The sequence below is a fragment of the Neovison vison genome, chromosome X (assembly GCF_020171115.1).
Source record: "Neovison vison isolate M4711 chromosome X, ASM_NN_V1, whole genome shotgun sequence".
Classification (NCBI taxonomy): Eukaryota; Metazoa; Chordata; class Mammalia; order Carnivora; family Mustelidae; genus Neogale; species Neogale vison.
Window position 1 is genome coordinate 50,970,239 of NC_058105.1, and position 12,172 is coordinate 50,982,410.

Below are 12,172 nucleotides of genomic sequence, written 5' to 3' on the forward strand. Positions count from 1 at the left end.
TACACCAGTTAGAATGGCCAAAATTAACAAAACAGGAAAGAACATGTGTTGGAGAGGATGTGGAGGAAGGGGAACCCTCTTCCACTGTTGGTGGGAATGCAAGTTGGTGCAGCCTCTTTGGAGAACAGTGTGGAGATTCCTCAATAAATTAAAAATAGAGCATCCCTATGACCCTGCAATTGCACTCCGGGGTATTTACCCCAAAGATACAGGTGTCGTGAAAAGAAGGGCCATCTGTTCCCCAATGTTTATAGCAGCAATGGCCACAGTCGCCAAACTATGGAAAGAACCAAGATGCCCTTCAACGGATGAATGGATAAGGAAGATGTGGTCCATATACACTACGAAGTATTATGCATTCATCAGAAAGGATGAATACCCAACTTTTGTAGCAACATGGATGGGACTGGAAGAGATTATGCTGGGTGAAATAAGTCAAGCAGAGAGAGTCAATTATCATATGGTTTCACTTATTTGTGGAGAATAACAAATAGCATGGAGGACAAGGGGCATTAGAGAGGAGTAGGGAATTTGGGTAAATTGGAAGGGGAGGTGAACCATGAGAGACTATGGACTCTGAAAAACAGTCTGAGGGGTTTGAAGTGGCAGGGGGGTGGGAGGTTGGGGTACCAGGTGGTGGGTATTATAGAGGGCACGGCTTGCATGGAGCACTGGGTGTGGTGAAAAAATAATGAATACTGTTTTTCTGAAAATAAATAAATTGGAAAAAAAAAGAAAGGCAGAGGGAACAGTAGATTCAGTTTTCTAAAATGGGTGAATGTCTGGTAAGTGTGAAGACTGGAAAGAAGGTTAGTATGGGTAAATTTGAAGGAATAAGAGCAGAAGTAGAAGGAGATGAAGTCAGAGAAATAATGGGGAATGTGCAGCATAATCTTCAGGGCGTTGCATGCCATTATAAGGACAATGGGTTTTACTTTGACTGAGACAGATAGCTATTAGAGGGCCTTAATGGAAAAGTGACTTAATCCCCTGCTTATAAGCAGAGAGAGAGAGAGAGAAAGAATTAAACTGGTAAAGAGAAAAGGCATAATTAAGTTCTTGTTATAAAACACTTAAAGCCAAAGTATGCATTTTTCTACCTCATTAGTAAAGCCACTGTAATATATTTATAATACATAGAGTGCACTATGTATAAAATGTTCTTTCCATGATAAATTAAGTTTACAACTGCTGAAAATTAAATGTAACATTCTGTGGGGCTCCTGGGTGGCTCAGTGGGTTAAAGCCTCTGCCTTCAGCTCAGGTCATTATCTCAGGGTCCTGGGATGGAGCCCTGCATCAGGCTCTCTGCTCCGCAGGGAGCCTGCTTTCCTCCCTCTCTCTCTCTCTCTCTCTCTGCCTGCTGCTCTGCCTACTTGTGATCTCTATCTCTCTGTCAAATAAATAAATAAAATTTAAAAAATTAAATGTAACATTCCAGAACAATTATCAAACTTTAGTGTGCATCAGAATTACATGGAGGATGAATTAAAACAGATTTTTTGGCTCCACCCACTGAACTTCTGATTCAGTCCTGCTGAGGTAAAACTTAATAATTTGCATTTTTAACAAGTTCCCAGGTGATGTCTGGGCTGCTGATTTAGCGCTTGAACTTTGAGATCCACTGGTCCAAATACGCAATGCACGTATGTATTGTAGAGATGACCTGAGAATTATTGGCATTTTTAGTAATCCTTTTGAGGAAATAGCCTTGTGTATTTTGTACTTAGAATCTCTAACGTCTTACTTTCTCATGACTGACATCTGAAAATAAAATGATTGAGTCCTTTCTGTGTTTATCTACAACATATCCATCTAAAAGTAAATATAAAAGGCATAAACTTTCTTTTTTTATAAAAACCTGCTTTTTTTAAATTGTGAAAGTGCTAATATTAAATTTTGGGAAGATATTTTGCTATCAAGCCAAGTTCATTCATACTACAAAATGCTTAAACCAGCTAATTTTTATTATTAAACCTAGTTTTTTATTGTTACCCTGACTCTTGCAATTTTTAAATGATATTCTTTCAAACTTAGCTGTTGCAGATAGCACAATGAATCAGTTCTTCCCCTTGAATCTACATTCTTTCTCTGTTCTCCTGATTTCTTTTACTTTTATTATTTTATCATTATTTGGACATATATAATTTTCATTGTGCTCTGTTTTAGTAATCCAACCTATGGTTGTAGACTTAGGTATACTGCTAAATATTTTCATTGCTTACTGACTGTCCTTTCTTGTAGTTATCTTTTGGTTGACTGAAGGTTATCTTGTAAGTTCCTTAAGAAAAGCTCATATGGAAGTGCTTGGGTGGCTCAGTGGGTTAAAGCCTCTGCCTTCGGCTCAGGTCATGATCCCAGGGTTCTGGGATCCAGGCCTGCATCAGGCTCTCTGCTCAGTGGGGAGGCTGCTTCCTCCTCTCTCTGCCTGCCTCTCTGCCTGCTTGTGAATTCTCTGTCAGATAAATAAATAAATAAATAAGAAAAGTTCATAGTGTTATTTTCTTTTTTATCCTCAGGAATTCATTAACAGAAATTCATTTTTATTGTAGTTATTCTGTCTCTGTTCTGAAGAGGAAATCTACAATAAGGGTTTATATGATATGTCATCAGGACAGTAATTTTTTGTTAATTTGATTTTACAAGTTATTATCTTTTTTAGAATAAAGTGTGTGAAAAACCAAATAAACTTTTCTAATGGCCTTTTTGCTGTGATTTTAAAGATGGTATACCTGGAAACAGTTGACTGTTACTGGAATACTAACCATAATAACTGGGATTAATGTGCTATAATTTTTCGTCCAAGAATCTTTCATAAATATTCTTTGCTATCAGCAAGGTGAATGGGAAAAGCACTTGGTATTGCTAAATTTTTAAGAGTTTATTTTCGTTAGGGAACATTTCTTCAGTTTTCTGGCTTTACAGATTTTCAGTTAACCAGTGAGGTTTTACATGCTAATTTTCTATTTAGAAAATCTGCAAGCAAGTGAGAAGCAAGACCAAAACCAACAAAATAAATGTGGAAAAAAGAATATTTTTAATATTGTTACAATCTCTTCCTGCAAGAAATGTTGGTAATTGACCTATTATGCTCTGAAAATGAAAGGTTAAGTATATCTAGTGGCATGTATATTTGTTTTCCAAATCCCAAAGGAAACATAAGACAAAATAAGTAATGTAGACTCAGAATATGTGATCTATTGAATCAATCATTTGATGAAAGATGGTTTCAGGATGCAAATATCTTGTGACTATGTTTGAAGTGAAAGAGGAGACAGATCAAGTGGGCTTAGATTATCCAAAACCATTTTATTTTTAAATGGTGCTTTTGGGAAGTTTTTAAAAACATTTCGTTTAAGTCTGAGGATCATTCACTAAGAAGGTATACAGATAGTGACATGCTTTTATTTGTACTGTTGGTCTTTTTATTTGTACATTTAGCTTTGAACTTCTGAAAGCATAATTAATAATTATAATCATTATGTAATTATGTAATTACGTAATTTCCTCAGCATAAGGAAAGATGATTTTAAGCTGTCCATATTTGCTCTATTCCACAGGTAAAGTTATTATAGCATATGAACATTTTAGATGCTACTCATTGCTGATGAGAACTGTTTTTTTTTATATTTAGGTAATTTTAGTAATTACTAGTAAAAGTAGGTACATGGGTTCACTGAGATGATTTGTGATCTTCATGGATATGAGTCTTACTATTAAAATCTGAAATTTTTCCATGTATCTGGGCAGAAACTATTAAAGCTGAACATCATCTTTTTACTTTGTATTTTCCCTCTATCTTATGCATAGCAAGCACCAATGAATAAAAGGTTGTGGAAAGAATGAATACAAGATATTTCAAGTACTTAATGGGTAAACTTTAATAGACCTTAATACAATGGTGCTGTTGGTTTTTCAAAATTATTATTATTTAATATTTATGTGAAGCTGGTAGATCAGGCACAAAGAGATTTTAATATTTACCAACACCTGTGCATTGTGCAATATTTGTGCTTCACAAATGTGAATTTTTTTAATCCTTATAACAACCATGTGTGTTAACTACCATTATTTTCTCCATTTTGCATATGAGGAAACTGAGAAAAAAAGATTAAGAACATTGCTGATGACAGAGCTCGGATCAAAACCATCTGACCAGAACATGCTGTGGACCATTTAGGTACAATGATTTTTTTCACATTCTAATCTGTCTTTCTTTTATTGGGTAGGCCAGCGTGAGGACACTGAGCATGTAAAGTAGGTGATCCTTATTGTGGATACAGAAGAGTAAACTGTAGCTAGTGAAATGATTGTTTCTAACCTAGAGGTGAGGTCAAGTACTTTTGAAAGACTATATAGCCTAAGAATTATTCAGGGAGAGAGCATAGGTAGCTGGGAGAATTCATACAGAGGACAGAAATATGTGAGTACCTTCAGACCAATGGAAGCAGCTGAGGAAGGCCCTTCACACTTCCATTAACAACAATGACATCATCATCATCATCATCATCATCACCATCATTCGTTTTGGAAAAGAAGGTATATGCCAACAGAACTCTGACACTTTTAAAAATCAGTTACAGAAGTCTCACCCAGCATTTTCTGCTTAATTTCACTGTTAAAAAGTGGGTCAAATGACCACATCTAGATGGGAGGCTACAAGACATAAAGAGAATTCTAGATGGAGTTGGAATCAGTGAACACTCTAAAAAATGATTTATAATGAAAACAAAACTTTATATGTGAAGATTTCATTGCAACATTTTTCATAATAGCAAAAATTGGAAATAACTTACTTATTCAATGATAATGAAAAAAGTAAATCATTGCATACTCCTACAGTGGAAAATTAGCAATCTTTAACATATTTATGAAGAGAAATATACTAGAAAATTCTTACAATATTAGTGAAATAAAGCAGTACACACTGCAGTACAAGATGTAACCAGAAGATTTCCTTAAGATAGTAGGAAAATATGTGATTTTCAATACTTTGCTCATACTAATCAATATTTTCCAAGATTTTTACAATAATTGTAAATGGTCTTCACAATGAATGTATGAACTAGCAGACTTTCTTTTTTTTTCCAATTTATTTATTTTCAGAAAAACAGTATTCATTATTTTTTCACCACACCCAGTGCTCCATGCCAGCTGTGCCCTCTATAATACCCACCACCTGGTACCCCAACCTCCCACCCCCCCGCCACTTCAAACCCCTCAGATTGTTTTTCAGAGTCCATAGTCTCTCATGGTTCATCTCCCCTTCCAATTTACCCAAAAGCACATACCCTCCCCAATGTCCATAACCCTACCCCCCTTCTCCCAACCCCCCTCCCCCCAGAAACCCACAGTTTGTTTCGTGAGATTAAGAGTCACTTATGGTTTGTCTCCCTCCCTATCCCATCTTGTTTCATGGATTCTTCTCCTACCCACTTAAGCCTCCATGTTGCATCACCACTCCCTCATATCAGGGAGATCATATGATAGTTGTCTTTCTCCGCTTGACTTATTTCGCTAAGCAGAGGACATGAACAGACGTTTCTGCAAAGAAGACATCCAGATGGCCAACAGACACATGAAAAAGTGCTCCATATCACTCGGCATCAGGGAAATACAAATCAAAACCACAATGAGATATCACCTCACACCAGTCAGAGTGGCTAAAATCAACAAGTCAGGAAATGACAGATGCTGGCGAGGATGCGGAGAAAGGGGAACCCTCCTACACTGTTGGTGGGAATGCAAGCTGGTGCAACCACTCTGGAAAACAGCATGGAGGTTCCTCAAAATGTTGAAAATAGAACTGCCCTATGACCCAGCAATTGCACTACTGGGAATTTACCCTAAAGATACAAACGTAGTGATCCAAAGGGGCACGTGCACCCGAATGTTTATAGCAGCAATGTCCACAATAGCCAAACTATGGAAAGAACCTAGATGTCCATCAACAGATGAATGGATCAAGAAGATGTGGTATATATACACAATGGAATACTATACAGCCATCAAAAGAAACGAAATCTTGCCATTTGCGACAACATGGATGGAACCAGACTTTCTTTTTTTTAAGATTTTATTCATTTATTTGACAGACAGAGATTATAAGTAGACAGAGAGGCAGGCAGAGAGAGGAAGGGAAGCAGGCTCCCCGCCGAGCACAGAGTCCGATGTGGGGCTCGATCCCAGGACCCTCGGATCATGACCTGAGCTGAAGGCAGAGGCTTTAACCCACTGAGCCACCCAGGCACCCCTAACTAGCAGAATTTCTAAATTAAAATTTGAAAGCATTGAAAAACAACTCTGACAACACCAAAAAGGAAAAAAAAAAAAAAAAGACTTAGTGAATGGATACTGTGTCCCTCACAAAAGTGAAGGAAGAATAGAGAAACTAGTCCTCATGAAGAAAAGGAACGAGGGCAGTTCTAAATATTTCAGTTTTAGCTATTCTATCACATCTCACCAGGATAATTCCATCTGATCTCTTAGATCCTATTGTCTTAATTTCTATGTATCACTACTCAAAAATCAAATTCTCACGAAGGAAACTCTAATAAGCCTACATTGTGTCACAAACTAACCCTATGGCCAGAGGAGCAGAGTTCTGTCAATGACAACACTATTGGAATTATGTGGAATAGGGAATGGGCTGTTTCCCAAAGGAAAGGATTATGGTCAGATAAAACAGCATGTGTAATACCAGCAAAAAAAAAAGTTTCTTTTTTTATTTATCTTTTTTTTAAATACTTATTTATCTTTATACTCAGTAATATTCAAAGTTGTGACAACACAGAAAAAAACTCACCACATTCTGGGAATTCCAAGGATGGTCACTGGTGGAGGAGACGAGAATGTGGCTAACTGTCTTTCAAAGAAGCCACACTACTGATTTAAGATCATAACACTCAAAGGGAAATACCGAATTCATACATTAAATTGACTGAAATTAGTATCCAAGGAAGTTTAGTGTACTGCAAAATTTCAAGTCAAATTGGTGGCTTTATTATAGGTTTCAATGGTACAAGAAAGATTCATTACCTAGAGAAACACACTGCAAAGAAATAAAAGGATTAACAATATTTGAATGCACTTTTTGAACCACACACTGGGTTAAGAATTTAACATGTCCTGACAACTCTGTCAAGTAAGACTTATTCGTTTTTTGAATTGAAAAACCAGTTCAGAAAAATCAAATCACTTACTCAGATCATATACCAATGCATGGTACAGCTGGGATTCAAACTCAGATTTAGGATGTTGAGATCCAACTAAGCAAATTGGATTCAAGCCAGAGTTCTAGCTCTATTGGGTCGAGTAAGAAAGATTCCAGTTCCTAGGAATTTGACCCATGTAAACATGGTAAGAGTTAGAAGAATTTGGAGATTTCATCCAAGCCATAAAAGACATAAAAATAGAGTAGGAAGAGCCTACCCACTGTTAGAAGAATACAGTCAATCCTACTTCCTGGCTTTGGCCCATATTGACTCAGTTTGAGAAGGTAGAAACTATTGATTCCAGGACTTAATGACTACAGGTAAGAAGAAATTAACTGAAATTCAAGGTATTAGGAATGTTCAGTTATCTTGAAAGAATAGTCTAGTACTGAAATATTAGAATGGGACAAGTCCAAGAAAAAAAAAAAAAACAGAACAAAGCTCAAAGTACACTACGGCTATGGATCATGATGCAGTAATCTACAGCTACATACCCAATTACAGCAGAACTTTACACCAAAATAACATTAAAATTTAGAAGCTTAAAATAATAATATACACAGTCTTTTTGAATCAGAAATCTATAATTGCTTTAATTGGGTCTTTTTGGCTCCAGATCTCTCATGAGGTTGAAGTCAAGATGTAACTGAATCTATAGTCATGGAACTTCTTGATGGGGCCTGAAGGATTCATTCCCAAAGTGGTTCATTCACATGTCTGGTATTCTGGGAAAGGCAAAACTGTGGAGACATCAAAAATAATAGTGTTTTCTAGAGTTTCCAGGGGAGGGACGGAAAGATGAATAGATGGAGAACAGGTTATATACAGAGCAGTGAAATTACTCTATGTGAAACTGTAATAGCAGATTAATGTCATTTTTCATTTATCAAAACTCATAAAATGTACAACACAAATAGTAAACCCTAATGTAAACTATGGGTTTTAGTTAATAATAGTGTATCAATAGTGATAGAATAGCTCATCTACAGTGAAAAATGTACAATACTAATGAAAGATGTTAATAATAATATTGGAGGGAGTTGAGGGTCATATGAGAACTTTGTTTTTTGCTATAAACCTAAAACTGCTCAATAAATGATCTGTGTGGTAAGGGTGTCTGGGTGGTTCAGATGGTTAAGCATCTGTCCACCACCACCCCAACTCATGCTCACATATTCACCTCCTCTCTCTCAAATAACTAACTAAATAAATCTTTAAAAAAGAAATCTGTTAGTTTGAAATACTTAACAATATTTATTTCATTTATCTATTTTTGAAAGTATTTCATTTATTTACTTGTAAGAAAGAGAGAGAGAGAGAGAGAGAGAGATCATGTGCCTGAGTGGGGGGGGCAGAGGAAGAAGGAGAAGCAGGGAGCCTGACATGGATCTCAATCCCAGATCTCTTGACTAAATGGTGGTGATAAAAACAGCCAAATTTCCTCCAAGATGTTCTATCTACTTACATGTTATTAAACAAAAAATTAAATTGTTGGAGTGCCAGGTGACTCAGTCCTTAAGCATCTGCCTTAGGCTCAGGGCTAAGCCCTGCATTCGGTTCCCTGCTCTGCGGGAAGCCTGCGTCTCCCTCTCCAACTCCTCCTGCTTGTGTTTCCTCTGTCACTGTGTCTCCTCTGTCAAATAAATAAAATCTTTTTTTAAATTCTCTTTATATTGGTATTATAGAAATTCATTCCTAAGTATTTTATAATAGTGTTGCTATTGTAAATGTTTTTAATAGAAATTTAATTAGTTAATTGTATGTGTGTGATATATATATATTTCCCACACATTAATATTTGCTTTGCTGAACTTTTGATTGCTTGCAGTAGTATTCTCAGTTGATTCCCTTGTATATTTGTCAGTTACACAATTATATCGTTTACAAACAATGATACTACTTTTTTCTTTTATCTGATTTTTTTTTCTTTTATCTGATTTTTATGCTTGAGTGTCCTTTGTCTGATTACATTAGCTATTATCTGTAGTAAAGTGTTAAATAATAGTGGGAATAGTGGACATGCTGAACTTCTTGTTGATTTAATTGGTAAAGATGGATGTGTTTCCTCATAATATTGAATTTGGGGCTGAGAAAAATATAGTTAATCATGTTAAAGAAGTATTGATTTCTTCTTACTGAGTTTTAAAAATTGAAACTTATCATTGAATTTCCTCAGATGCATTTTCAACATCCATGGAGAAAAGCATTTTCTCCCTTTAATCAATTAATGTAATTACTTATTTTAATAGGTTTCCAAATAGTAAACCATTTTGAATCCTACAATAAATCCCATTGGTATGGGTGCATATTTCTTAAAATGTACTGCTGGATTCTGCTGGCTAATACTTTGTTTAGGAGTTTTCAGTGTTTTTATTATGGTATAACCTATATAACCTAATATTCATTTTTAAAGTATACAAATCAGTGATTTTACTAAAATCACAAGGTTGTGCAACCATGACTACTAATGCCAAAATATTTTCATCATGTCAAGAAAAAAAAATTCTCTATTTGTAGTTACTCATCAACCCCCAACCCTAGCCCCTGGACACTACTATTCTACTTTCTACCTGTATGTGTTTGCCTTTTCTGGATATTACATATAAATAGAATCATCCAATACAAAGCCTTTGTGTATGGCTTGTTTTACTTAGTATAATGTTTTCAAGGTTCATCCATATTGTAGCATTTATTTCAATCCTTAAGTATTGGAGCTAAGGATCCCTTCATGTGTTTATCGGTTATTTTTTCTTTCTTTTGTTGAGAATGTCTATTTAAATATTTTGCACATTTTTAATAGAGGTATTATCCTTTTATAGTTTTATGTTGAATTCCTTACACATTCTGGGTACTAGACATTTTGCAATTATTTTCTCTCACTCTATAGGTTGTTCCTTCACTTTCATGGTATGTTTTAAGCATAAATGTTCTTAATTTGATGCAGTTCAATTTATCATTTGTTTGTTTGTTTCCCTTTTGGTCTCTTATACCAAAAGTTGTTATATCTGAGAATCCATTGCTTAATATAAGGTCACAAAAATGTACTGCTATGTTTTCTTCTAAGAGTTTTGTAGTTTTGCCTCATATTTAGGTCTTTGATCTGTTTTAATTAAGTTTTATATATGGTGTGGAGTACAGATTAAGTTTCATTCTTTAGGATGTAGTTATCCAATTTTCCCAGTACCACTTGTTGAAAAGACTATTAATTTCCCCCATTGAATTGTTTTGGCACTCTTGTTGAAAATAGATTGTAAATGTATGAGCTTATTTTTAAACTTTAATTTTGTTCCATTCATCCTTATTTCTATTCTTATGCCAAAATGATATAGTACTGATCACTGTAACATTGTAACAACTTCCAAAATTGGAAAGTACAATTCCTGCAACTTATTTTGTGTTTTTTTTTGTCATAAAAATTACATCCTTATACACTGTGTATCCATTAATTTCATTCATTTGTATTTTAATCATATAGAAGAAAAAAAAGTTACAAAGATACACTTATACTATTTTATGTTTACTTGTGTAGTTGTCTTTACTAGTTATCTTTATTTCTTCATGTAGATTGGGAATATTATCTGGTGTCCTTTCATTCCGTTAATTTCTTTCACACACTCCTTTTAGTATTTCTTATAGGTCATGTCTGCTAGCCATTAATTCTTTCCTTTTTTGTTATGTAAGAATGTCTTTTTTTTCTGTCATTTTTAAGGATAATTTTGTCAAATATATACTTGCTTAGCAGAATTTTCTTTCAGTCTTTGCATGTCATCCTACTACCTTCTGGTCTCCATGCTCTCTGATGAGAATTTTTTTTTAATCTTATTGAGGATCTCTTACACATAAGTCACTTCTCTCTTGCTGTTTTCAATTTTCTTTTCCTTGTTTTTTTTAAAGTTTGATTATGATGCATGTAGGTATGTATTTCCTTTGTTTTACCTTGGCATTTATTGAACTTTTTGAATAAGTATATTAATGTCTTTCATCATACTTGGGAAGTGTTCAGCAATTATGTCTTTACTATTTTTCTATTTCTTGTCTCTGTCGTCTCCTTCTACAACTTTATTTCCATATATTGTTGGTGGTGCCCCACAGGTCTCTAAGTATCTGTTCACTTTATTTATTCTTTTGCTTTGCGCTCCTTAAACTCAATAATTTCAGTTGACCTACTTTTACATTGTTGATCTTTTCTGCCAGTTAAAATTTACTGTTGAACACCTCTAATGATGTTTTCAACTTAGTTATTATGCTTTTTAACTATAGAATTTATATTTTCTTCTTTTTATAATTTCTATGTCTTTATTGATATTTTCTATTTGGTAAAATTTAGAAAATTCTCATATTTTCCTTTAGTTTTTTTAGACATGGTTTCTGTTAATATTTTGAACATATTTAAAATAGCCAATTTAAATTATTTGTCTAGTAAACCCAACATGTGGTTTCTATTGATTCCTTATTTTTTCTTATTTCTTTATAAAAGTCTTACATATTTTTTATTGAAATTTAACACTTTAAATAATACAGGGCACCAATTTATCCTCAAGATTATTGTTATTCCTGCCCTTTGTAGTTATTTTCAGGTGAATTTTCTGAATTAATTGTGTAAAAACTGCATTCTTTGTCATGTGTGATTTCTGAAGTTTCTGTTCAGTTACCTTAGTGGTCAGGTAATAATTGGACAGAGATTTCCTTTAACACTTGAATTCAATAAGTCTCAGGCTTTATTGAGGGGCTCTGTGTGCATTTGTGTGCACACCTTTACCACTCAATTAGATTATTGACAACTCTGTCTTAACCTTTACTTCCTACCTAAGGAGACTCAAGGTCAGCCAGACATGAGAGTATAAGGCCTTCTTAAGTCTTTTCTGAGCATACTTACAGGTCTAGACATGTCCACAGTCCTGTTATATACACAATCTAATGCATGCACATGATCTTCAAAATTTCCAGGAGTATGTTAA